This window comes from Malaya genurostris, chromosome 2, assembly GCF_030247185.1.
Source record: "Malaya genurostris strain Urasoe2022 chromosome 2, Malgen_1.1, whole genome shotgun sequence".
Lineage (NCBI taxonomy): Eukaryota > Metazoa > Arthropoda > Insecta > Diptera > Culicidae > Malaya > Malaya genurostris.
In genome coordinates this window covers 212,755,989-212,782,130 of record NC_080571.1, presented here as the reverse complement: position 1 = coordinate 212,782,130, position 26,142 = coordinate 212,755,989, and the positions used below count along the sequence as shown (strand labels likewise).

At 37.3% G+C, this 26,142-nt stretch overlaps 1 protein-coding gene across 2 annotated transcripts in view; it reads right to left on the bottom strand.

Moving 5' to 3' along the window:
* The window catches only part of LOC131427427 (uncharacterized), a 215,491-nt gene that overhangs the window by 167,498 nt on the left and 21,851 nt on the right, over positions 1-26,142 (bottom strand). The gene's annotated exons all lie outside the window — the stretch shown is intronic.

Sequence of the window (26,142 nt, the reverse complement as noted above, 5' to 3'; positions counted from 1 at the left end):
TGCAACTGTGTGAAAACGAAAGTGCCAATACACTGAAGTCTTTTTTTATGCGAATTTACGTACCGCATAAAAAAAACCGCATAAAAAAAAACCGCATAACTCTGAAAATTCGCATAAAAAAAAAACCGCATAACTCTGAAAATTCGCATAAAAAAAAACCGCATAACTCTGAAACTTCGCATAAAAAAAGACCGCAGAAGGGCAAACCGCATAACTCTGAAAATTCGCATAAAAAAAAAACCGCATAACTCTGAAACTTCGCATAAAAAAAAACCGCATAACTCTGAAAATTCGCATAAAAAAAGTCGCGTAAAAAAAAACCGCATAAAAAAAGACCGCATAAAAAAAGACCTCAGTGTATTGATAAATGCACCAACGCATTGTGTTAATGTGTGATTGGCACATTGTTCTAAGCGACCTCCCTTTGGGCTACGCGCTTTTCATACCGGATGAACTAGGCTATGGTGCCCAAATGAACACCAGCAACGAAGGAGGAAACCCTTGTAACCCAAGCGACAGATTCGTTTACGGTTACCAATTTGCAACGAAAGATACGAGTATCTTCTATTGCAAGTTCACCAAAAAATGTGTCTATTTTGCTTCACCTGATAACCAGTCAATCATTGGGTCGTGCGTATGTATCGTATCGGCATTTTGTCATTCTACCGAACCGGATCGGACAAGTTTGAATGTTTCTTCACAGTTCTTAAGATGTCAATTTACTCTTATTCCTGATAATAATAGTCCTCTTTTTCGAATTAAATTCACCAGCTCAGGACAAATGTGACATATTAATATTCACCACAATTTCATCAAATTAATTCAATTTGGTGACCAATTTCAGGCATAAGAATGCTTGAAACCACCTAATTACATATTGTCTATTTCAAGCATTATTAGTCATATCCACTCCGAGATCGATCTAGAAAACAAAACAATTCTCAATTTTTTCATTTATAAGCAAACGATAGATCTCGGTATGGTCTGACTGTGTCCAACTCCTTTACCTTGTAATAAGTGTCAATTGACTCCCACCCCAATCCGCCAAGCGAAGGTACGCGCCCCGTTGCTCATCAACCAAAGCCTCCGGTAGTAGTAAAATTTGATATTATCTTATTTCCAGTGAGGCTTTTCCTGCTTCAAATAAAATAAATATAGAAATAAACTGAGAGAAACGCTAAATTGTGCATTATTTACACATTAGATGTTACTAACATGAAAAACTCCCGTTATTATGGGCATATTGATCATCTTGGTGACTGGTATACATTGTCTCTCTAATACAGATAGGTTAAACAATCACTGTGAAAACGGACTTTTGAACCAAGACTCGGTTATGTCAAGTATCATACACCATTCAAATCAGTTCGTCGAGATAAAAAAAATGTCTAAGTTCAATATCAAAGGGCTTTATATCACATAGAAAATTCTAGACTTTCATTCAGATCCGACTTACGATCCCAAAGTTACGGGGTGATAAGTGGAAAAATTTCAATTTCAATCGTGACATTTTCTTCAACACTGGCTAGCTAAATCTTCTAGATTGCAGATCTTATTAGTTTCTGGTAAAAACCTGTTTTAATCCACCTAGTGATGTAATGATGCCTTTCTAATATCTCTCATATTCTCATATAAAAATGTGTGGATTTTCGCTAAATAATTTTGTTTGAAAAACTTGAAAAACATAAAGGTTTGTCCAGCAACTAGTGTAACTTACAGAGCGAAACAGATCTCAAATAGGTAAGACCATCTCTAAGGAAACGAAGTGAGTTCCACCATTGGAGGTACTTCCGAACCCGGAATATGGGAGCCGGTATAATCGATGTCGGTTCGAGAAAAGAAACTGGGATCTATTTTTGAGTCTATAATCACAATCTCCGGTCGTTAATCAAAAACCGGGAATCAAAAAAGCCGACATTAATTTTTTTGGCTGTCTACTGATAATGACTATCGATTGGAATAGTTTTGAGGCAAGCTTAGAGATTAGTTTACCTGTTTTACTCACTGCTTTTAGTGACGGTATAAACATTTTTCACAATCTTCACCCAGTAATTCCGCAACCGGATGTCGGATCCGAATATACTTCAGGAATTCAATATAGGTTATTATGTATTTCAAAGTGGAACAAGTATGATTCTGAAGCGTCCTCCCTGGTTTAGTACAAATGAGTTACACAGACTCACAAATATAGAACCATTAGATGTAATGTCACATAATATTATAAGCAAATTCCGACAAAAATCGATGCAATCTTCAATTGAATCGATTCGCTCTCTGTATTAGTTAGTAAGTTAGTATATAAGTTCCTTTTCCCCATTACACAATACAAGTAGGTTTAGAATTTTCCCTACACAAAAATCTCAGAATTGCGGAAGCAAATGATGTCTTCATGGTAATAACCAAATCATACATATATAACAGGGCTGAAAAGTCACCACTTGTGGCTGAACACCCAATTTAAATCTTAATAATTTAATTTTAACTCATATTCCAATAAATAGTTATTTAAAAAAAAAAAAAAAAAAAAAAAGTGGAACAAGCTTCGACTTATCGGAAACGGTTATACGGATTTTCTCGAACTCAGATCTCAAAATAGACCCGACTTCTGGTTCCGGAGTTATAAGGTAATGAAAATTGAAAATTTCTCATTCAAGTTGCGAAGGAAAAAAAATAAAAATTTTACCAAACTGTACTAAAATTGTTTCAATTATGGAAAACTGATTTTTATGCAAGCAGCACGCAACTAGAAATACGCATCAAAGGATTAGCAAAAAATTCCTAAAAAGAAGCCTATCTTCCGCATAGTTTCGAAAATACGCATTATTAAGATATTTATGAGTCCGTTGATTTCAACCATGTGCTGATTTGGGACTGTGTTCTCCACAACTTCGAAAGACTAACACTCTGTACATAAACTTTAGACAAAATACTATTATTAAGTCGGAAAAAACAGTCGACAAAGGCATGGTAATTGTGAATTTATAATTGATTTAAATATTTAAAGAGAAGAGTATTTATAATATAATAATTTTCGGGGGATGCGTTTGAGTCCCTTTTCGTCTATCTTTCTGGCCCTGAATTTTTAGACTCTGTAAATTATGTTTTCAATATTGTGTATTGTTCGCCGAAGCTCTTCTCACAGTATTTCAAGTGTGTAATTGATTCCGTTCACAACGAAAGTCTTTGCAGATGGTTTTTTTTTCTACCGATAACTCTAAGAGCTGATACAATTTTAGAGCATATGCCGAAGAAGAATTTTCGTTAGTTTATAAACAGTAGTTTGAAAATTAAAAAGACGGTGACCAGAAAACCTATTTCATTCGTTATTGCTGTCGTCGTTAATCCCCAAGGGACAAGAATAACATCCACAGCAAAGTAAAGACTTTGTATTACATTTCTTTCGTAGAAATCGGCCTTTTGTTTTAACAGACTACTAGTGACCTCGCGAAAACACAAAAGTTACAGATTATTTCACACACTCGCTTCTAAAAAAACAGACGATGATTTACAGAGCATATTCAAGAAAGTTTTAGCATTTAGTAAATATTTTATGACGATTTGACTCGAAAATCAGTAAAAAAAGATTTATACGAGAACGGTCTCTGTCTGAATGCTTCTAACGCAACTTGATTTTGATCCAGATATTATTATTTTTGCAGATATGTTGAAGGTTACTGTTTTGAGCTATTTTAACAGATCATACAATTCGGAAGTGAAACAGAAGAAATCAATTAGCTCACATAGACAAAACCATGCACACCTTCTACGCATCGTGGTTCTTTCGGTAATTTGATTCTTTATTAGAAGAGGTACCCCTAAGGAGTGTATAGAAAATAAGCTATCCACAAATTTTTCTTTCAAATTATGATATAAAACGATATTTTATTCAAAGTAAAAATTGATCCTTTATTGTACGAGGTTAAATTTGAGCATAATGAAAACCGGATGAAATTTAAGTTATTCCTTCGCGAATTTTCTAACTTCTGATCGAGCGCTCTACATCATGCTCAGGACAAATGTTGCATCGCTTGGGCCCAAATTTTTTTGAACTACTGCATGTTCCCAGCTGCCTATACTTCTTGAAGACCCTTTTCACGATTGCCCAATAGCGTTCGAAGCTGAGAGTAATTTGGTGGATTGATATTTTTTTCAACCTTTATATCCTTTTCCGCAAGTCAATTGAGAGTTGTTTTTGGTATGGTGAGCTGATGCTAAAACCAGCCAAAACAGTGAAGGTGTACTATGCTTTTTATATAAAGGCAGCAATCTCTTCTGGAAACACTCAGATCGATTGATTTCTGCATTTATAGTTCGGGTAGTGTTAAAAATGGTTGACTTAAAACCACAGCAACATATTGCTTGCCATACCAGTACCTTTCGACCGAATTTCTCCACTTGAATCGACTTGTCTGCATCACTCACATTCTGCCCAACGACGACAGTAAAGTATTGTGAACCTGGAAGGGTTTTTGACTCCTACAAAAGTCTCATCGTCCATCAAAACGCATGCATCCGAACTCTGCAAAAGACGCTAATATAATTTCCGGGCCTTTGTTGCTACTCGCTTCTTCTGTTCTACACTTTGTTTCGAGATTTTCAGCTTCTTGTAAGTCTTCAGGTGATACCGCCTCTTGATACGCTGGATCATTCCAACACTCGTTCCTGCTTTTTTGGCCAAATCACGTATTGAAATTGATTTGGTCTTCATGATTAGAGATACCACTTTCTGATCCAGTTTCGGGTTGGAAGAACCGGGTTTTCTGCCTCTTCCTGGTAGCCCATCTAAAGAATAGTGTTCCCCAAAATAATTAATGATGGTTTTAACACTGGCAAGATGAATTCCAAACTGCTTCGCCAATTTTCGCATACTAATACCCTTCTCACTTAGCCATGTGTTCAGAACCTTAATTTTCACTTCCTTTTCAATACGCGACATTTTGAAAACGATGACAGCCAAACGCACAGCATGCTGTAATCTGAGCATAAAAAACCATCACAAATACATGCGTTCAACACAAATGTATGTGGATAGCTTATTTTCGGTACAATCCTTATTAATGCGCGTAGGGATTTTGAACCATCAGTCAAGTTATTGGTTATTATCTGACATTGAATTATACAAAACATCTGCCTTCGTATTATTTCAGCTTCATCAATCTTTTTTTCATTAGCAGTTGAACCGATCAGAAGGATTTTGTGGTTTCTGTGACAGTCAAACGATTTTGAATACCCCAAAAGTTTTTTTTTGTATTTTCAAAACTACATGGATTTTGCAATATTTTTGAATAAAACCAAGCTGGTAAATATTTTGTAGAACTTTGCTTAAGGGGAATGTGGAACCACTCTTTAATTGGCCAACAATGTGTCGTGTTGATCGTTCGGAAAAAGCACCTCTGATAGAACAATATCGGCTTGTTATCTGCATTTTTCATTAACGTCATTAAGAGGTCGAGATCTCAGAGATTGCTGGACCGATTTTGATCAAACTAGTCGCAAATGAAAGGTCTCCCCGTCACCCATAACGCTATTGAATGGTTTTGGGATAGGATGTTTACTTTTTGAGTTATACGAAGTTTTATGTTACAATTTTCAGTTTTTTGACAGTATCTGTTACAATTGACCTTGAAAATAGAATATATTTTCAGACTTAGATTCCGCACGTTAATACCTATCCAACAAGCCATAGATTGTTAAAATCCGTCCATTTTTAACCGAGATATCGAAATTTTTGTGTAAGCGACTTTTTCCCCTATTCCAGCAGTAGAAGTTTTGAGCGCTGTCTGGCAAAGAAATGCTAGGGAGCAACATAAAACACGATTTTTTATTCTGTTACATACATTTATTTCTAAGTACCGAAGAGACTATGTACAGCATGATATTTTGCCTCGGACCGATTTTAGCACGGTTTGTTTTTGGCAACATAATCGTTCGAATATGCCATATGTAAACCAGATGATGGCAGAATTTTTAAGTTGAAAGAAATTCCATAATTATATTGATTTAAACTACTTTCAGCAATAAATGCTAGAAGAACATAACAGCCATATACCATTCGAATCAGTTCGTCGAGATCAGCAAATGCGTGTGTGACAAATAATTTCACTCATTTTTTTTCTCAGATGACTCAACCGTTTTCTACAAACTCAGATTCTTATGAAAAGTCGTATACTCCCAAACAAGGTTCCTGAATTATGCTTGGTTCCGGAACTACAGGATGATATGTGAAACTGTGTAACTCATTTTTCTCGTAGATGGCTGAACCGATCTAAGATTCAGTACCTTAAATTACCCTAAGCTCTAAAGTGGAAATTATTTCGCCATATCATGGAATGTTTAATCGGTTGTTACACTTTTAGATTCAAATTTGATCCGATTTGCAGTATCGACATTACAGAGTAATGAGTGATTAAAATATCAAATTGCCACTTAAAACGACGAACATTAGAATAATGTCATGAAAACTGAAACACCTAAGAATATTCATGCAAAAAACACATGCGAATTGATATAAAAAGGTATCATCTCACTGCAAGGTGGATTAAGCACATTTTTCATAACGAAGTCAAAAACAAACGGTTCACATCAATATTTGTTCAAATGGTCTCAAAAAATTCCACGCGATGTTTCAACATGACGAAATCGAGGGTTTTTTTATAATCCTTAAAATATTGAAATAAATTCACATTTTCAAATTCTGCAACTTCCAAAACGTGACATTTTACTTCTTTTTGCCTTTCTCACATAGAAAGGTTATGTAATCACTGCGAAACCGATTTTTGAAGCGAGGCCCGGAACGCCGAGTGTTATATACCATTCGACTCAATTCGTCGAGTACGCAAAATGTCTGTATGTGTGTATGAATGTTTGTATGAGTATGTATGTAACATTTTTTGCACTCACTTCTCTCGAAGATAGTTAAACCGATTCTCATAAACTTAAAATCAAATGGAAGGTCTTATAACCTCACACAAAGTTCTTGAATTTTATTCAAATCCGACTTTCGGTTCCGGAATCACAGGGTGATATGTGCAAAAAAATTAAAATAAGTGCACTAGCTTTTCTCAGAGACTACTGAACCGATTCTCACAAACTTAGATTCAAATGAAAGGTACAACCGTCCTTTACAAAGTTACTGAATTTTATTTTGATCCGACTTTCGCTTCCGGAATTACAGCGTGATCAGTGAAAAAAAATCCTATTTCAAATTATTACCTCACTTTTCTCAGAAATGACGTGACCGATTTCAACTAACTTAGTTTCAAATGAAAAGTCTCATAGTCCCATGCAAAACTTCCAAATTTCTTCCAGATCCGACTTATAGGGTGAAGTGTGTTGAAAATTGGATACCGTCTCTTAAACCGGCGAAATAGAATACGTGAAAAAATTCTAAACTGACCTCGAAACTATTCCAATCGGTAGTCGTTGTCAGTAGACGGCCAAACATTAATTTGGCTTTCCTTGTTCTTGGTTTTTGATTAACGACCGGATAAAATTATCCATAGACTCAAAAATGGTCCCCAGTCACTTTCCTCGAACCAACTTGGATTATACGAGTTCCCGAATTCCGGTTTCGAAAGTACCTGCAATAATGGAACTCACTTCGTTCCCTCAGAGATGGCCTAACCGACCTGGGTACTGTTTCACTCTGTAGTTCATGGACAAACCATTTTGTTTTAGAAGAATCGTAGAAAATTATTTTGAACAATACCACGCATTTATATATGAGAACGAATTGTTTACCAGTTTTTTGTCTTGTGCCAAGTGCAAATATGAATTATTAAAAATAAATATAAATAAATCGTTTACTTGGTAGATTTCGTTGCTGTGTGTGTATTCCGACATTTGGCTACATGCTCCGGAAACCTTTGAATACAAAAAAGGGCGTATGCATAGACTCTCTATTGTAAAGTGAATATAGCCAAGGCGAAAACAATTTGTATATAAATGTTCAATCTGCATTAGTTAGCAGTTAATTAGTTTTTTTCCATCTCTGTAGCGAGTACTGTTCAAAATAACACATGCATTAAATCGTACAAAATGTACAAATGACTCCTATCTGATTTATTACCTTGACGAGCGACGCCCGACGCTACTACAATGCAGCGAACCACCAGAAGCCTTATAACTTAATATCCCTAATAAGACTGTTTGCAATTCGCGATTAAATTGCACACCATCACCTCCACCACGTAACGTAGCAATTTGTACGAAATCCGACTGCGATTAGGTGTACATTTTAGTAGCAATGTCTCCCTCTTCGCGTACATAAGTATGTTGAATTTGCGAAACCTTTTTTTTCTCGGATTTTCCAGTCATTTACTAAAATGTTTATTAGAGGGCCATCGTGTAACTTGTGCTAGCTCCCATTCCGTTAACATCATGATCCACCGGCTGGCGCGACCGGGCCGCAGCGCTCCACATACAAACGGCCATCATGACGGGGCGATTTGGTTCGGTTTCTGCCGCTCTTACTGTTCCACTGCGGTTCCACAGAGCGGAGCTACGCACACCAAAAGTCGGAATATAGATGAAATTATTAATAATCTGTTTTGCCTATGTTGTTTTTTTTCAAGTTCTCTTCGCCTTCGAACGAAACCGTTAGATTCGAGCGTCCGCATGACCGTTCGGTGGTCCATCTCACCAATCCAGCTCCACACCGCAGGCGTACAGCATCTTGCGGATTGGTTCGCCGTTCAGTGCATCTGGGCCGTCGGCGAAAAGGAACGAGTGAACCGATTGCGGGTGTGGCGTGAAGAGAGGTATCTCTTCGCCAGAGGTCGAGATCGTTAGTTAATGGTTTGCAGGCTTTCTAGCTCATGTATTCATCAGCTGCTTGGTCCTTAGCAAGCAAAGTCTAGCCCTACTCTACGGTGCGTTTCGATGTACTCTCGAATTCCAACAATTATTTATTCAAATCCAAGCAGTTGATCGATCGGCAATGATTGAGGTTCTTTTTTCATCTGTACCCCACGACTATACCGGATTGCGGGATCGTGGGGTGTCGATTAGGATCGTACGTTCTTCGACTTGCATAATCTAATCGAACGGTGTTTGGCTCTCTCTAGGTTTATATGAATGATACCTAGGGACAGGAAGTACTTAGTGAGGCTGTTTATAAACAGCTATCGACTGACAATCGATTTGGGTTGCTGTTGATATAATATTAGAGATGGTTTGTTTTCTAAATTGTAGCTATTAACGTGGTTTAAAAGGGTTGAGATTTCTGTTTCATGCTAATTAAAGCATTTGAAGAAACCATATGATATAACTCATTTCACCGGGTGCACTACCATGTTGGCTTTGGAAGCCGCTGATCATTATATCCGAGTCGTTGTTATTTCTTAAAGCATACATTTCAAGGAATTCATTTTATCGAGTGACTTTCATTGGTATTTTACGACAAGCGACGACTAAACGAAGCCAAATAAATGAAATTGAAAAGCGGATAGATATTCTAGATCGAATCCTTTAAAAACTTAAATCGGAAAAACTAGACTAAGCAGGCTCATATAAGCATGATCGGTAGTTCATTGTTGAATTTTTGGAAGCTTTGGCTTTCTATAATCTTGATTTCTATAATCTCGCGTATTTCTATTATCTCACTGAGAAAAACCCAGCGACATGATCCATCGGTTGAAATCCTACAGGTGAAGCGGAATTTCATCTATACCATCATACCTCGGTACCGGGAGACTGGTTAGGTCAAAAACCGTGCGAGATCCGTCCCGCATTCGGTAAGAACGTCAGCAGCCATTAAGGTTCTGAGGGAGTGGATTCGTCGAAAAATGAACCGTTCGATCAGGAAGACCTGGATGTATCGATCGAAACTGCCCACAGCATCATAACGAAAGACCTGCGGTATGAGACGTACAACAAACCTTCGAGGGAACGCTTGACTGTGATGGCTTCGAATATTATAGTTGGTAAAACCTCTAAATACTCGACAGCTGCCTGTTTAATAGCTTCCCATCAATATATTTAGATCATCTAATATATTTTCATCTGGATATTATATAAACGATTCACCCAACATGAGATAATGCTTTTTCAACTTTTTAGCATTTAAACATGGCTTCTTGACTCATTTTTATATCAAATATTAATTTAGCGATGCTGGTCAACGTTTCGAAAGTTTATTCCATCGTCTTCGAGGTAGAACGACCCAAAATATTCTTCGTCAAGTAGCTTTATATGGTATCTGTGGATTGGCATAAAATTTCTAATGTCGGTTTCGCTTGATGCCAACCCAATTTCCACTCTTACTGCTGTCAAACCATTTATTTGAAGCCTGTTTCGAACCTAGTTTCAACGCTGTTGAACTGAAAATCGAATCAGTTTCGAGCCTGATTTTTATATCAGGTTTGCACAAATCCCCGTTGCTAAGTGCGAAATCAACACAGTTAGGTGAAAAGTGTTTGTTTGATGAAACTACCCTGGGTCTGTTTCAGTTTTCTCAAGCAAAAACGAAATAAGGCATCGTTTAAAACTTTTGGTAATAGAGTCAAATTTAACGATATATCAGAACTAATTGGCTCAATTGGCACGTTCCTCTAGTTATTTGGAGATTTGTGCCTTGCTGTAGCTTCTCATCAACTTCCTGATGGGAAGGGAAGGATAAAAGGAGCATGGAAACAGGAATCAGAACAAATTGGCTCAAATGGCACGTTCCCCTTGATATTAGGAGATTTGTGTCTTGCCATCAATTTGTTTTAGCATCATTTTACCGATATATAAGAGGGAAGGATTGAAAGGAAATGGCAAGGGTTGGACTAGGAGGATGGGAAAAATTTACGACACAAAAACACATGAAAGCAGAAGTAAATTCTGCACCCCTAAGGGATGCTGAACAATCTGCTGGGGATCACATTAAGTGGAAGCAGAAGTAAATTCTGAACCTCAACGAGGTCCCGAACAGTCTGCTGTTAATAAAACCTCCAACCCCCGAGAGAATTTAGAGATCGTACAAAAGCGACACTATTCTGCACTCCCGGATGAATGCAGAACGATTCGCAGTATGTACGAGCAGAAGTAAATTCGGTACCACCTAAAGGATGCCAAACAATCTGCTAAACCCTATTTAAGGTGAATACAGAAAGGATTCATTCACTGCAGGAAGAACGATGAACCCTTCTGACTATAGCTCCTTACCACATTGGGTGAGAAACGAGAGAATATCCTTCAATTTTAACTCCGCATACACAGACTCAACCATTTATGGAGAACCAAAAACCCGGATACGTAGTTGCATCAATTTCGGGACAGTTACATATCAGATGATATGAAGTACCGTAATCGCATTCACACAAATTGTTGATTGTACTCCGAATCGCGTAGATTTCTGCTTGGAACAATGTACAGTATTTACCAAGTGAATGAGACTGCTCTAGCCTCATTTCACGACAGTAGACACCAGCACCAGCACGACCATTCAACAGAGAACCGTCCGTATAACAAACTATGTGTTCATCAAATTGTCGTTCCAGACAACCAGACAACCATTCCTCACGAAGAGAATGGCTCACATTGAATAATTTGAAAAATAAAACTGCACGTGAGAGTTGGGTCACTAGGAGCGAGTAAATACTCATCCCAGGTAAACATTTGAGACCACAAGCGAGTGTGGCTAGTGGCATAGTCTATAGGGTTATTGTTCCAAAGCCCTGTAACCTTAATACGGTATGCACAAGATAATGCTTATTGTTTTAGGAACACATGTAGTGGTTTAATACACAGTAGCACCTCTAGAGCAGCAGTAGGAGTTGTCGTGAATGCTTCTGTCATCGCCATTAGGACCATCCTTTGGAGATGATTTAGCTTTGACTGAACTGTTGCAACTTCTCCTTTCTGCCACCATACAAGACATCCGTATGCTAAAATTGGTCTAACGATAGTGAATGTATCTGGGTTTGAGTCCCCATAAAAAACTCGTCTGTATTGGCCGAAAGCCATGCAAGCTCTTTTATCCTGAAGTCAATGTGAGCAGACCAATTCAGTTTTGAATCAAGAATAACCCCGACGTATTTAACTTGATCAACCACAGCGATTTCCGAACCGAAGAACTGTAACGGACGAGCTCCTGTGATTATACCACGATGAGTGAAAAGCACCATTGATGTTTGTCCGAATTTACAGATAATCCAATCTGACAACACCATTGTTGAACAGATCGCAGGGCTTGCTGCATTAAATCAAAGAGAGTGGTAATGCTTATACCGGTCATCAATATATGATAATCGTCGGTAAAACCATAAGTCGGAAATCCAAGGTTATTAAGTTTCCTTAACAAACCATCAGCGACTAGGTTCCATAAAAGTGGGAATAGTACACCACCTTGAGGACACCCACAGACACTTAGCTTTCTAATCTCTGCTTGCCGAAGCGATGAACAAAGAAGTCGATTGCTAAGCATTTTAGTCTTAAGATTGTGGAAATCAGTTAACCGTTCTTTAATAAATCAATATGAGTTCCACTATTTTCGGTATCTTCGAAACCAAAAACTGGAGACTGATATAGCTATCAAGCCATTAGGTTGGTGTAGCCACCAACTAACAAGGCCTTTAACTCAGAACTGTTTTAGATCTGGTTTCATTTATTTATTTAATATGCACACCAAAAATATATGAATACGACACGTACTTTGTGATTTAATGTTTCTTGGTTTAAGTCGCCGCTCACTCGCTATCAGTATTTTTTTATTTCAATGAATTTTATGTCATGAAATTTTCCAATCACACAGAATATCATATGTTCTTGCACGTAAGTTTAAGTGAACTGTGACGCTCAATTTATGTGCACCATATAAGATGTGAAATCACAGTACGTCTTTAAGAACCATGAGAATCCATCTGATCAGATTGAGTTTTTTAGCTCATTCCCATTCCATTAGGACACATTAATTTTAAATCTACCAAATTCTTTCATACATTATTATTAGGTTCTTATTACTTTCTGCCTGAATTGGATCTTTGCATTATCAACAAGTACAGTAAATAACTAACAAGAAGTTACTGACAGTAAAAGGATTTTGGCAAAGAAGAATTGAGGTTGCTGTTCCAAATCATCAGCCCACCATAAATCGGATGCTTTCAATCGCCATCAACTCCGAGTACGGCCTAAAAAGCTTTAATTACGTTGCAATATTCGGTAGGGTCATTGCACTAATCCACCATAATTTTAGTCAGGCCGACACACGTATGTAGATGGAATTCAACCCGTCATACCGAAAGAAAACTGCCATCTGTTGTTCTCCGGATCTCGTTTTTGGATATTTGAACTCGTTCAATAGCGAATCTCTCGGGGTCCTGCAAATTTTACCTCACCTGTCTCGAGCAGTGACGGCTATCGAGGCTACCGCGATGTCGAAATGTTTTTCTGTTGAGTCATCGGCCGGTGTTCAAATATTCTAATTGAAACAACCGCTTTGACTGCTCATGGGCAGGCACTCGAAGTGCGCGGCATCACGTCTTCGTCATCTTCATCATCATTATCATCATCATCATCATCATCATCAACATCGATTGGATACGGGGCTTCAGTATTTTGAACATTTGCCTGGTTGGCAGTTGAAGGCAGCCGTGACCAAACCAACCCGACCCGTCCTGTGTAGCTGAAACTAAGAGTCACTTTATTTAAACAATCGATGAAAACTTTGCCAGAATGGGAATAGATAAATGATAGATAATGGTTTACATTCAATCAAAGATCGTTCTGTTGTCCTCCGAATTAGGACTGTGAAAAACTAAACGACCTTGAACAGTGCTTGCTCACGATTCTTATTACAATTCATATATATGATACCTATCCACTATTCTAAAGTGATCCGTATCCAAGAGGAATAAATTAATTATTAAGGTTAGCGAAATTAAATGCAAATGAAGTGGTACTAGAATCTGTAAAGCAGAAAGTAGCGGTGAAGTATAATTTCTACCGAATGGTAGCGTCTGATTTTCTAGAAATGATGGCCTTCAGAATTACAATTACTAGCAGGAATCATAGGCAAATTCATTCTAGGTACTAGCCAACCAATAGAAACTGATTGCAATTTTGTTATATACGAATGATCGGCCTCTTGGTGATGCCACTGAACATCTCACAAGAATCAGGAACCCGTTTAAACTGTAAGTAAGCGCTAGAGGCTTGGTTGGCTAGTTCTTGGGCGTGTGATTAAAAAAAAGCTGATGCTTGTCAATCAATACCGGTATGATAATAGCACTGCCAGTGATGTCGATAATGGTGCTCGTGATGATGATGAAGATAAAGATGACGATGATGATATGGTTGGTTGACTTCAATGTATGTAAAGAGCACCAGAAGGAAACTTGCTACTCGGACGCTTTCAATTGCTGCCGAATAACCACTACTTCGAGTAAATCGTGCTAATAAATTTTCCACGCTTCTCCCCGGCGGCGGAGTTTGTGAAAGGAATTGTTAGAAAACCGTTTGAAATTGCACCTTGATAGGCCTACTGACAGCTTGGATCCGCAGGCACTTGGAAGGAAACCAATTAATCGGTTCAAGTTGGGTGCAGTACTTAGAATTCAGTTAGGGAGGGTAGATATTTTTTAATTTATACATTTTAATGCGAGATAAATGGTTTGACCCTTGCTTGACATGGAGTACGTCGATTAAAAAGAGAGCGTAACATGCAGTGTCAGTTTGGTCAGCGTAACAACAGTGTCAGTTTGGTAATAGTTTGTACTGCCGATATCACTTTTCAACTCGGAATAGTCGTTACATGCACCATATTTATATAAGAATGTTTGATGTCCCAGAGCATGCATGTCAAAAAGAGATAAATGCATTGATAACCAAAATATGTCAACCAATATGTTTTGAATTCAGACTTTGCAAAATTTGACAGTCGTTTCCCATGACGGATACTACGCTTTGATCGATGTAGAAAATGCGATATGTGCATCATTTTGTCACAAAACCTAGTAGTTTGTTTGCATGATAAATGGTTTTCATTCTTTATATTGCACTATTTTATTTATTACAATAAATGGTGATCTGGTTTGAATGTACAACACAATTTCATGTAATCTATGTTCACTGGGCAATAATCCTTTTTATAAGGTTGAAATTTTAAAAATTTTCAAATAAGTAGAGCAGTGTGCATGTTATCAATAGTCGGGGCAAATTGTCGCACCGCCAAACAATTCGACAAAACTTCGATCATACGTGTAAGTTTGACTCGTGACCTGGTCATTAAGTTTAATGGGCAGTTGTAGTAGATGTCATGTCAGATTTGATTTTAGATACTAATTGGGATCAACTGTTTTAGATAGAATTCAGTTTGACTTTGTTAATCACAGACTCGTTAGCCCATCGTTGCTGACATTTGTAGCGATGAACTGGTCCGGCGGGAAGGGTCTGAAGAATCACAATCTGATACTGGTTAATACATTGGGCTCGATTTCAGATATGATCACGGATTTTATCAGTTTGAAAAATTTTTTGTATGAGTTATATGAACATACGACTCCTTCCTTGTTTTCAGTCGTTCTTTTTTAGGAGAATCTGTTAAATAAGATCGTTTGTTCTTTCTAGAAAGGATGTAGAATTGCTAGATTAGAGATTAGAGAATAAGTCTCATTAAAAAGTTTCTACGATTATATATTCGGAACAAAATTGTTCACCTTGAGCATTGCGAGCTTTTCAAAATCCCTATTAGCTTCCAAACCCGTCAAAGATTTTTGAAATCGATTCGGGTATCTTTAAAAAAAATCAGCGTATTGCAAAAGACTGCGATTTGTCGATAGGTGGATTAGACTCCCGGGTTGGCGGTGCAATGCATAGGACGCTGGTCTTACAAGCCAGTTGTCGTATGTTCGAGCCCCGACCTGGAAGGATTCTTAGTGTCAGTAGGATCCATAGTACTAGCCATGCAATGATTCTGTACACTAAGAATCGACTGCGAAGTCTGTTGAAACAGATAGGCCAAATTCCACAAAAGGAATGTAATGCCAAGACTTTGACTTTTGTCAATAGGTGGATTAGGAAAGTTTTTTTTTTAAATTTTTGTTTACGGTCTAATAAAACTCTGAGAACGTGTGATGAATTAGTTGTTGACCATGATTACGGAAGCATCAGTGCCGTCACATTTACTCATCTCGAAATGCGGAATGTTCGTTAAACTCACTCATCTCGAAATCATCTAATTGTACACAGAGTTATATCGTACTTTGTTTCTGTCTTCTAAATTGTAAGCCATTCATGACAATATCGACCCACGAAAGCGAACTTAGAAATATTTTAATTGGGTCAGGATTACTCACAGTCGATCAAAAACAACACCGTGTAATGTTTGGCCAAGTTTACAAGCAATAAATATGATTTTTTTGCGTCGAGAGGTGACAATGGATAAAACAAGGATCCATATCTGCACTCCGAAATCAAAACGTTCATAATTAAAGTGGATTGCAGCCAGTGAGCTATATCCGAATTGTCCAAAGGCACAACTGTCAGTTGGAAAAGTGATGTAATTCAGCTTTTGGGATGCACATGGTATACACCCTCATTCTTGTTAACGTTAGAAAGAATGTCAAATTCGTATTACCGTTTACGTTCGAATCAATCACACTTTCAAACTTCGTACATGCATAAGAACAACTCCAATCCAACTTTAAACCATCTATTTTTGGTACAGACTTAAGTTCTAATAAGTTTTCCTAGTCTTTGGTTGATAAGCTACAGGGTGCGTACCCCCGCTTGATGAATGGGGGTGGCAGTCAATTTTTACTTCTTACAAGGTAAAAAAGTTGGACACATCCAGACCATACCGACAACTATCGTTTGCTTATAAATGTAAAAATTGAGAATTGTTTTGTTTTCTATATCGATCTCGGAGTGGATATGACTAATAATGCTTGAAATAGACAATAGGTCATTAGGTGGTTTCATGCATTCTTCTGCCTGGAATTGGTCACCAATTTGGATTTACTTGATGCAGTTGGAATGAATAATAATATATCACGTTCGTCCTGAGCTGGTGAATTTAATTCGAAAAGGAGCACTATTATTATCAGGAATAAGAGTAAAATGACATCTTATGAACCGGAACTTTCAAACCTAGCCGATCCGGTTCGGTGCCGGCACTGATGTTATGACATTGCTATGACGGACGAAACTGATTCGGACAGATTTGAATACACTCTCAGATCGAGCAAGGTTTGAATTTCTCCAACTTTGACACAGATGTCACCTTCTAACTGAATATGTGAGATTTTGTTTCTGGATTATTACGTGAATCATTTCATGCAATTACACCTAGTATTTCGAATAATAAAATATTTCTCAAATGACTAGAAAGCTTCTCATAGTCCTCAGCACATTGCAACGAACAGAACCGATACGGCCCACTGATATGTGTAAGAAATGAAATATACTAATCAAATCTCACACGATTGGTGGTATGTATGTGTGCATAGATTGCAATGTGTATAAACTCAATATTTATGTTTACCCTGTTCTTTGGCTCAGAAAGGGGAATTGAATCATGTCCTCTTTTTCACCTCTGGGAACCGCAAACAACGTGAACAACATCGTCCAAAGTCACCTAGTAGTTTGATTGCATGTTAAATGTAGCATTCTCTCAGATTGCGTTATACTTTCTATGACATTCGTTACTTTCACTCAGTTCCTTACTAATGCTACACTCATATCTCACTATGGGGAGGCAAAACCATACAAAAAACTCGAGAAAGATAGAAACAATCAGAGAAGAATAGAAAAGTTAGTGTTAGTATACCAATCATATCGATATCATTCCTAGATAATAAAAATAATAATCGAATGGACATAAGAGACTATATAGGAAAGCAGGGACAAGACCGAAGCGGATACAATACAAAATTCTTCGATCTTTCATCAACAAAGACATTGAAAAATCAAAAGCAGTTGGTAGGATGACAAAATACCGATACGATACAGATGCACGAGCCAATGATTGACTGGTTACCAGGTGAAGCAAATTTCCTGCCCAGGTAACACATTTTTTGGTGAACTCGCAATAGAAGATACTCCTATCTTTCGTTGCAACCGTAAAAGATTCTGTCACTTGGGTTACGAGAGTTTCCTCCTTCGTTGCCTAGTTCATCCGGTATGGAAAGTGTGGAGTCTTGTAGCCCCCACCCGCGGCCAGAGTAGCCCATAAAGAAATAAAAATTTTTTTCATGTTTTCGAACGTATTTACTACATTGGTGAAATCATGCATTTAATGTTACAAATTTATTGCATTAATGAAATAATCCATTTAATATAAAATAAAGCATGGCGAATTGTCCATAATGTAGATATGGTAAAATTTGATGCATAAAAACTTGGAACAGCCCATATATTCGAAGGCTCGCCAGAACAAAACGAGCATTTTACTATGGCTTTTATGCTTTCTAAATGTTTTATTCAAAAAACTAATTTACCATTTGATTGCAAATTACCTTTATATTCGAAAAGAAATTTGTTGGAAATCGGTTGAACTGTTTTCAATGTATTCGAACGGTTGATTCGCAACATTAAAGTGACGAATCCAAACCACGGCATTTCGTCTATTCGTCTGTAAACGAGAATGGGAGTTTTAGTTCGTACGAATGATGTTCGAATACACGTATCGTTCGCAACTAAACTGGCATACATTTTAGCATTTTGCATATGGTTAATCACAAGAGTTGAAGTTTTTGCCTTAGCATTAATTTGAAGAAGTTTATTAATACTCAAATATTTGTGGCAAACGAGTCGTGTTCGAATTCATTTGAAATAAAACAAGAATGGTTTATTCGTTCGAAAGTATCCGTTCGTCGTATGGTCGATACAGACGTAAACGAGAATGAGGGTGATAATCTTCATCGCCTATCTTGAGAAAGGAGAAACAATCAATATCGAATACTACATAGCGTTGTTAGATCGTTTGAATGCAACAATAATAAAAAAAACGATATGTCGAAGAATAAACCACTTTTCCATCGAGACAATGCACCGATTGACAATGATGGTTAAATTGAACGAATCACACTTCGAATTGCTTCCTCGTCCACCGTATAGTCCAGATCTGGCCCCCAGTGACTATTGGCTACTAGCTGATCTCAAAAAACTATTTGTTGGAAAGAAATTAAACTCAAATGAAGATACAATTGCTGAATGTTAAGTCTAAAAAAAATAAAATGTGTTTTTCTTAGTTTGTCACACGACCTATTGAGTGATGTGTTAAGACAACTATTCTTTGTTTAAATTCCGAAACGTAATGCACCATATATTCAAACAAATTCACAATTACATTTTCTTATATCATAATGGCTTCTGAAATTTTATATCAAAAGAGGTTGCATGTTCGAGTCCTCCATCCATATTTTTTCCTAAATTCAGTATTTTTTACTGTTTTGTCTAGCAATTCTTCCCTTCGGTTTTTTTCTTGTGGGCAAGGATGAGAAGAAACAAAAGAACTCAGTTCAATACGACTATAGTGAGACATTTGTGTTTCAACTCATTATAGGCTTCTTTCGTCGAGAGCGTTCAGACTACACACATTTCATATCCGATGAAATATGGATAATATTTAAGTAAGAATAATATTTAGTAAGTCTACGACAACACATTTCTTTCCCAATGACGCGAAGAGAAGCTGACTTCGTGACATTTATTTTAATCTTTAGTGATTTTGCTCGGAAACATTCTTCATTAATTTTATGCAATCTTATAAAAAATTTTTTTTTTATACTTTCTCTTATGGCTTCACCAAACTTTCGATCGATGAAAATTTATAGTAAAGTTCAGCGATAGATTAGCAATAATATAACCGAAAGAGAAAGTACAGAGAAATGACCTTTCTGCGTTCTAATGCAACATTGAAAATTTCATAATGATTTACAAATCTTTCAAGCATAAAGAAAATAAAAGAGAACCAAAAGACAGTGCAAGTAACTGGAAATCACCCATCATAAACATGATGATTTTCAATATGATGATACTGGAACGGCTCAAACGAACCATTGAAATGGTAAAACAAACCGACATGAAGAATGAAAGTTTTCCAACCTATCAATTTCTGCGGTTTCCCAGCAACAGGCAGATATCTTATACGGAATACAGAGAAACTTCATTCTACGAAAAATACCTTCCATTGTTTACGATGAATGATTCTGGTCAGTACGGCGTTAACTTGCCAAACAGAACAGTTACCGTGCGAGTTAATTGTTCTGCGAGTGAGCAACGAAGAACCGTTCCGTAATTCTAATTGGTGCTAACCAGCGAAAGCTTCTTAATGATTCAATAGTTTTGCTTTCCTGCGAAAGCTCTTGAGAGCCTAACCGATTGAGGGTGTGCTGGAAGAGATAAACATGTTTTCTGAGCCCCGTCCAGTCCACTGTACGCCGGTAAGCAGAAAGAAACACAAGAATTCTTCCCGAGGCAGATGAAGCTGGTGGACCTGGTGCTCGTGGTTCGTTGAACCAAGACCGAAACCCTACAAAAGCGACCGCGATGCTTCGTCTGAGAAAACCGACTTTGTTCTCATGTCATGCGTAATCAAGATGTTTTGCCCACTGGGGGTACAACTGTTCGAGGTATGGGAAGGGAATCCAAGAACCCAGCATCTTCAGTGTCTGCTGATCGAAGTGTTTACCTTTCATAAAACATAAATAAATGAATAGGAACAGAATAGGCATACCTGCGTCTTTTACGTACCAAATTTCAAATCGCATTTCAAATGAATAAATTACTTACCTGTGAGTATCATTTCATTACATTCTCATCGATTATCATGTGTTATTCGTTTGTTTTTTTTTGTTACCACCTCGAAAGACCGTGGTCCTAGTTTTTGAATCACCAAATGCCACACAGCAGTGCAGTCAATATACAATCATCCTGACAATACCGAAAAGGGGCATGTCGTTGCGAATTGTGGCGAAACTTGTAGGTACACATCGCGATGTTACCGGGTGTATGCCAGCCTTCCATCAGGCTTCCATGTTGATTTCATGCCTCTCTAGCTGCCGAGAGCGACACAGTTTTCGAATTCGTGGCTTTCCTTCGTAGCTTGTGGGCGGTTCTTTTTAAATCCAATTAATCTTGGTCGTTTGGCACACTCGTACCAAAAGTTATCGTACATCGATTAAGGTGCAGCAAGATTCGCTTGTTGAGAGGACATTTTTTTTAATACATCTATTATTTAGTTTATTTTATTATGGCATTTGAACAACATCACAACGTTTCTCGAAATTGAATTGAAAAGTAGACTCGTCGGACTTGTGCTGTGGAACTAATTTGCGCCTAGAGCTATGTACAAGGAATGGAGTCTGACCTCCTCTTAATATATGTCACAAGGCCGTCTCACGTAAAGTCTCACTGTTTTTTATTTATGCTTTGCACGTTCTTTCTCTAAGATTTAAGTTTATTGGTTTGACCTTTGCCGTAGTCAAATGTGTCCTCAACATTTTTGTGTTTTTTATCACTCAATAGGAAAAATAGGATCGATTTCGAAGATAAAGTAAAAGATTGGTATCTGCTCGGTTCACGTAAACATCGAAGCAAAGCCTGCAATATGTCATTCATGATGGTGAAGCGGATGGAATGTATTTCACTTGGCGAAAGTGTGCCACAGACAGTATAGGTTTTGCTTAACCCTCGTATCCATACTGTACTTGCAACTCAAATGCTGTGAACTGTTTTTTCCTTCTAAAATGTATTGTATTCTTCACATCGAAAAAAGCGAGTAAGTCATGTAAGACATGACCGGATTGACGTGAATACGAATACCAATGGTTCGCTGAAACTCGAGCTGTGCCCTTTTAAAGCATGATATCAACAGGTCAAAAATGGGATATATAAAACATATATAATATAAATAAATTCAATATCTAAGGGAAATATTAAGAACTTAAGTTCTGTACAATAACGCGAGCGCTAACCAATATAATAAACATTTAAACTAGAGTTGTTCTACAAAGCAGTGGAAATATTCTGTAAAGAATATTGTTCCTCGTATCTAGAACCTAGAATTGTATTGCATTTTTATTGTCATCGCAACCGGTCGTTTCTAGTACACAACCCTGTAACTATTTTAATAGTTCAATATGATTAAGATAATCGCCTGGTGGATGTTAGCATCCATCACAAACTCATACCTACATTAAAATTGGAAGAACAGTTCGACAAATTTACATCTTGTAAGCACATAAATGGAGCGTCATAATTCACACAAATTAATATTCAATAACATGTAAAATTGTGTGATTTGAAAATTACATGCCTTGAAATCGAATGGAATAAAAATCAAAAGATCGACATGAACAGCGCGACTTAATCGGAGAAACATTAGATCGCAATGCACGCCAGTTAATCGACTAAGCCACAGAAGCAAATATCAGCTTAATGAATAATTGATACGTAATGGTTAAAGCCGGGGTAAAACAAATGATATAAAAAAATTGATACATATAAATCCAAACAGTGGTACTTGGTAGCCGAGTGCAAATTACACTCGGAGCCTGTAAAATTCTGTATAAACGAAACATTGCGCCATTTGAGAAGTTAAGTAGTTATGAATTGTAAAATTATGTCACCTGTAAAATTCATAATTTTTTCTGTGCAGGATAGCTTCCAATTTTCGTCTAATACGTCAATGAAGATATTGTTTCAGAGGGCACCAAGTTTCGTCAGTCTTAATTTGCGAATTATACTGATTTTATCAGGTGTACAACTTTGTTTCCGCTGTTTTTTTTTTAAAATTAAAAGCTTTATTGCGGAAAAGTGCTTACAGATGTATTATTTAAAGTATTGACCGACGCTGGTGACAACTTTCTCCCATCTTTCCGGACATTTTCGGATCCCGGCTCGAAAAAAGGAGTCCTCTTTTGACGCTATCCATGAAGCAATCCATTTTTCCAATTCTTCGAAGGATTGAAAATGTTGATCTGCCAGACCGTGTGCCATCGAACGGAATAGGTGGAAGTCAGAAGGGGCGACATCTGGGGAATACGGCGAGTGGGGCAAGACTTCCCATTTCAGCGTTTCCAGGTACTTTTTGACCACTTTTGCGACGTGAGGCCTTGATGTCCCTCGGTTTCAACTCGTATGGCATCCAGTTTCCTTCTTTCTGAATCATGTCCAGGGCCTTGAGATGTTTTGAAATGGCTTGCTGACCCACTCCCAACGATTCGGCAAGCTCTTCTTATGTTTGGCACGAATCTTCATCAAGCAATGCTCCTAGTTGTTCATCTTTGAAGGTTTTTTCTCTTCCACCACCATGTTTGTTTTCGACATCGAAATCACCATTTTTAAAACGTTGAAACCACTCCCGACACGTTCTTTTACTTAGAGCAGCATCGCCGTAAGTTTCTGAGAGCATTCGATGCGCATCCCTGTCCCTGCTCCTTATTAAGACAGGTTCAAAGATTTTATCGTAGATTTGAAACGACACCCATATCAGTACAAGAAATGTGTTCCACATCAATACTTTAATTTTCGCTTCGCGTGTGAGTGTTACCCGTCGTAATTGAATGTGTTAGTGACGGCTTCCATTTTGAAGAATCCGAATTGGTGAGAAAATTCAAATATTTTTTATGATAATCTGTGGGATTGAAAAATGCCGTGAATCACCATGATCTATGGAATCTGCATCTAGGCAGAACTGAGATGGCTCTTGACGTGTACACTCGGTAAACTGGTCCGAAATTTGATTCGAAATTCATGGTGATTTCCAATTGGATTCTACATAAGATGAAACAATCGATTGCATGCCGAATCAGTAGGTGCATTTGTAACTCACTATGAATTCTGACTTAAGCTCCTGACTCTGCCGACTGCTGCACACACTGGAAATGCAAGTCGCTGTTAAAAAGTGTTCTCCCAAAGTTCCTTTATACCAATAGGGTTAGCAGGCCTTTAATTTGATTTTGCTGTGTGTCCTGTTGCGACAGTTCTTCGGTACAATTATGCTGCTGGCTTCATTCCAAAAGAGTAAAGTTTTCGGTATTGCTCTCCTGTATGTTTATTTTCGACAACGGTTGCACAGAAAATAATGGGAAAAAGTTGAATGTTCATCTTTTATAACGATGCAGCCGCAGATATTTTGTTCTCTTCCACAAAACGTTTGTTTGTTCTGTTTGGCATGACATGGGTCAAATCAGACAAGTTTTTTCAATGGTGTACTATTGAAGCTCTTCAATTTTATTGCAAGCAAAACCTTATGATCAAAAAAGAACCGGAATTTTCATTTCAAAATTCCCGCGCTTGTCCAATCGGTGAACTTTTATTCACTCAACGTTGGCAACACTTTTATACACATTCTGTCAAATTTTGATGCATATCGTACGATTAGTTTTTGTTTGGCGTCTATACAAAGAAGTTGAAAAATTTTCGTGTGGCGATTTTTATAATGGATGAAAATTTAGAACAACGGCTCGCCTTCGAAGCGCCATTCGGTCGATTGTTGTGCGGTTTCGACGTCATATTCATAGATCCACACCTCATCACCAGTTATGATGCACTGTTCTAAATTTTCATCCATTATAAAAATCGCCACACGAAAATTTTTCAACTTCTTTGTATAGACGCCAAACAAAAACTGTGTATGTGTATAAAAGTGTTGCAAACGTTGAGAGAATAAAAGTTTACCGATTGAACAAGCGCGGGAATTTTTAAATGAAGATTCTGGTTCTTTTTTGATCATAAGGTACGTGTTCAAGTTAAAAAATTAGAAATAAATTGCTAGTTAGATCACATAAATCCTTCTACACTGAGCTATGCCATAGCTTTCAAAATTAGGATTGAAAATCTAACGCAGAAACGCAATGTCGCTTACAGCATAAAAGCCGTCGGCGTCATTTCCGAAAACACTTCAATTTTGAATTATTTATGATTGTGTCATAAAACTGAAAAGGTTTTGAATTGATGATTATATATCCGATAGCATGTAGCAATAATTATGTTAATACGTTAGATCCAACAAGAGATATTCATGATCAAAAACTTACCACTCTCTCAGAGGGTAAATTTTGAACAGACGCCAATAGTAAATTAAGTCGAATTCACGACAAAATAAATACAAAATTTTAAGCCTTTGGCACGTTTGGAAGTGAATGCATTGAAAGCGATTATAACCGTTTTAAAAAACCGTTCTGAACTTTACAGTTCTACCAAAAAAAACTAGCTCTGTTGAATCGTTCTTTCGTTTTTCTGAAATTTTGGATGTTCCTTCAACAAAATATGAGTGACATAAATTATATTTTGTGGTAAATAATAGTAAACTGCTTCGTCGAATATCATCAAAAGACAAATACGAGACGACAACCACAGAAAGATCGAAATCTACGGTGAATATCGGAGATTCAATTGATACTTTTTTATGAAGGGTATCTAAAAAACCTATTTCCATAGGAGAAAATAAAAAAAAAAAGAAAAATCTTGTTCAGTATTTCTAATCGATTCACACGAATTTCTTTACTGAGAAATATAACCTTGAGCTGAGCCCAATTCAATTTCAAATTCGAACAAATTACACTTAACCATCTGCCAAGCTAAACGGGCACTCAATAAATAGCTGGTACAAGCTATTCTCTTTGATCGACACTTGATCCGGAAAGAATGTTTCTGTTCTATACTTATGCATCTGAAAATCTGATTTAAAACCATGATTGATGTAAAATCACATTAAGATTCATTTAGTTCATCTGTATATTTACAAACCGCTTAGTTTTGTAATGTAACTGTTCATTCAATTGCCTGCTCTAAATATGTGCATGAAAATGAATGTAAATTCACAAAATATTTTTATTTGTGAAGATCAAATTATAATATTTGCTATGTAAGCGTTGTCGAGGGGTCTTCCGTACACAGATAAAAATATTTTGTGATTTTACATTTATTTTCATGCACATATTTGGAGCAGGCAATTGAATGGAAATGTACATTACAAAACGAAGCGGTTTGTAAACATACAGTCTTGTTCAATGAAAAACTAAATGAATTTTAATGTAATTTTACATCAATCATGGTTTTAAATCAGATCGCGGATCGAAGCGAAGCGATTCAATGCGATGTACTGTTTTCGCATCGCATTCACTCTGATAGGTTTACTTTGATCAAATGCAACTAGCTCGCACGCGCTCCTCAACGCTTCGCGTTACGCTTTCAGTCTGACAGCAACCTAAG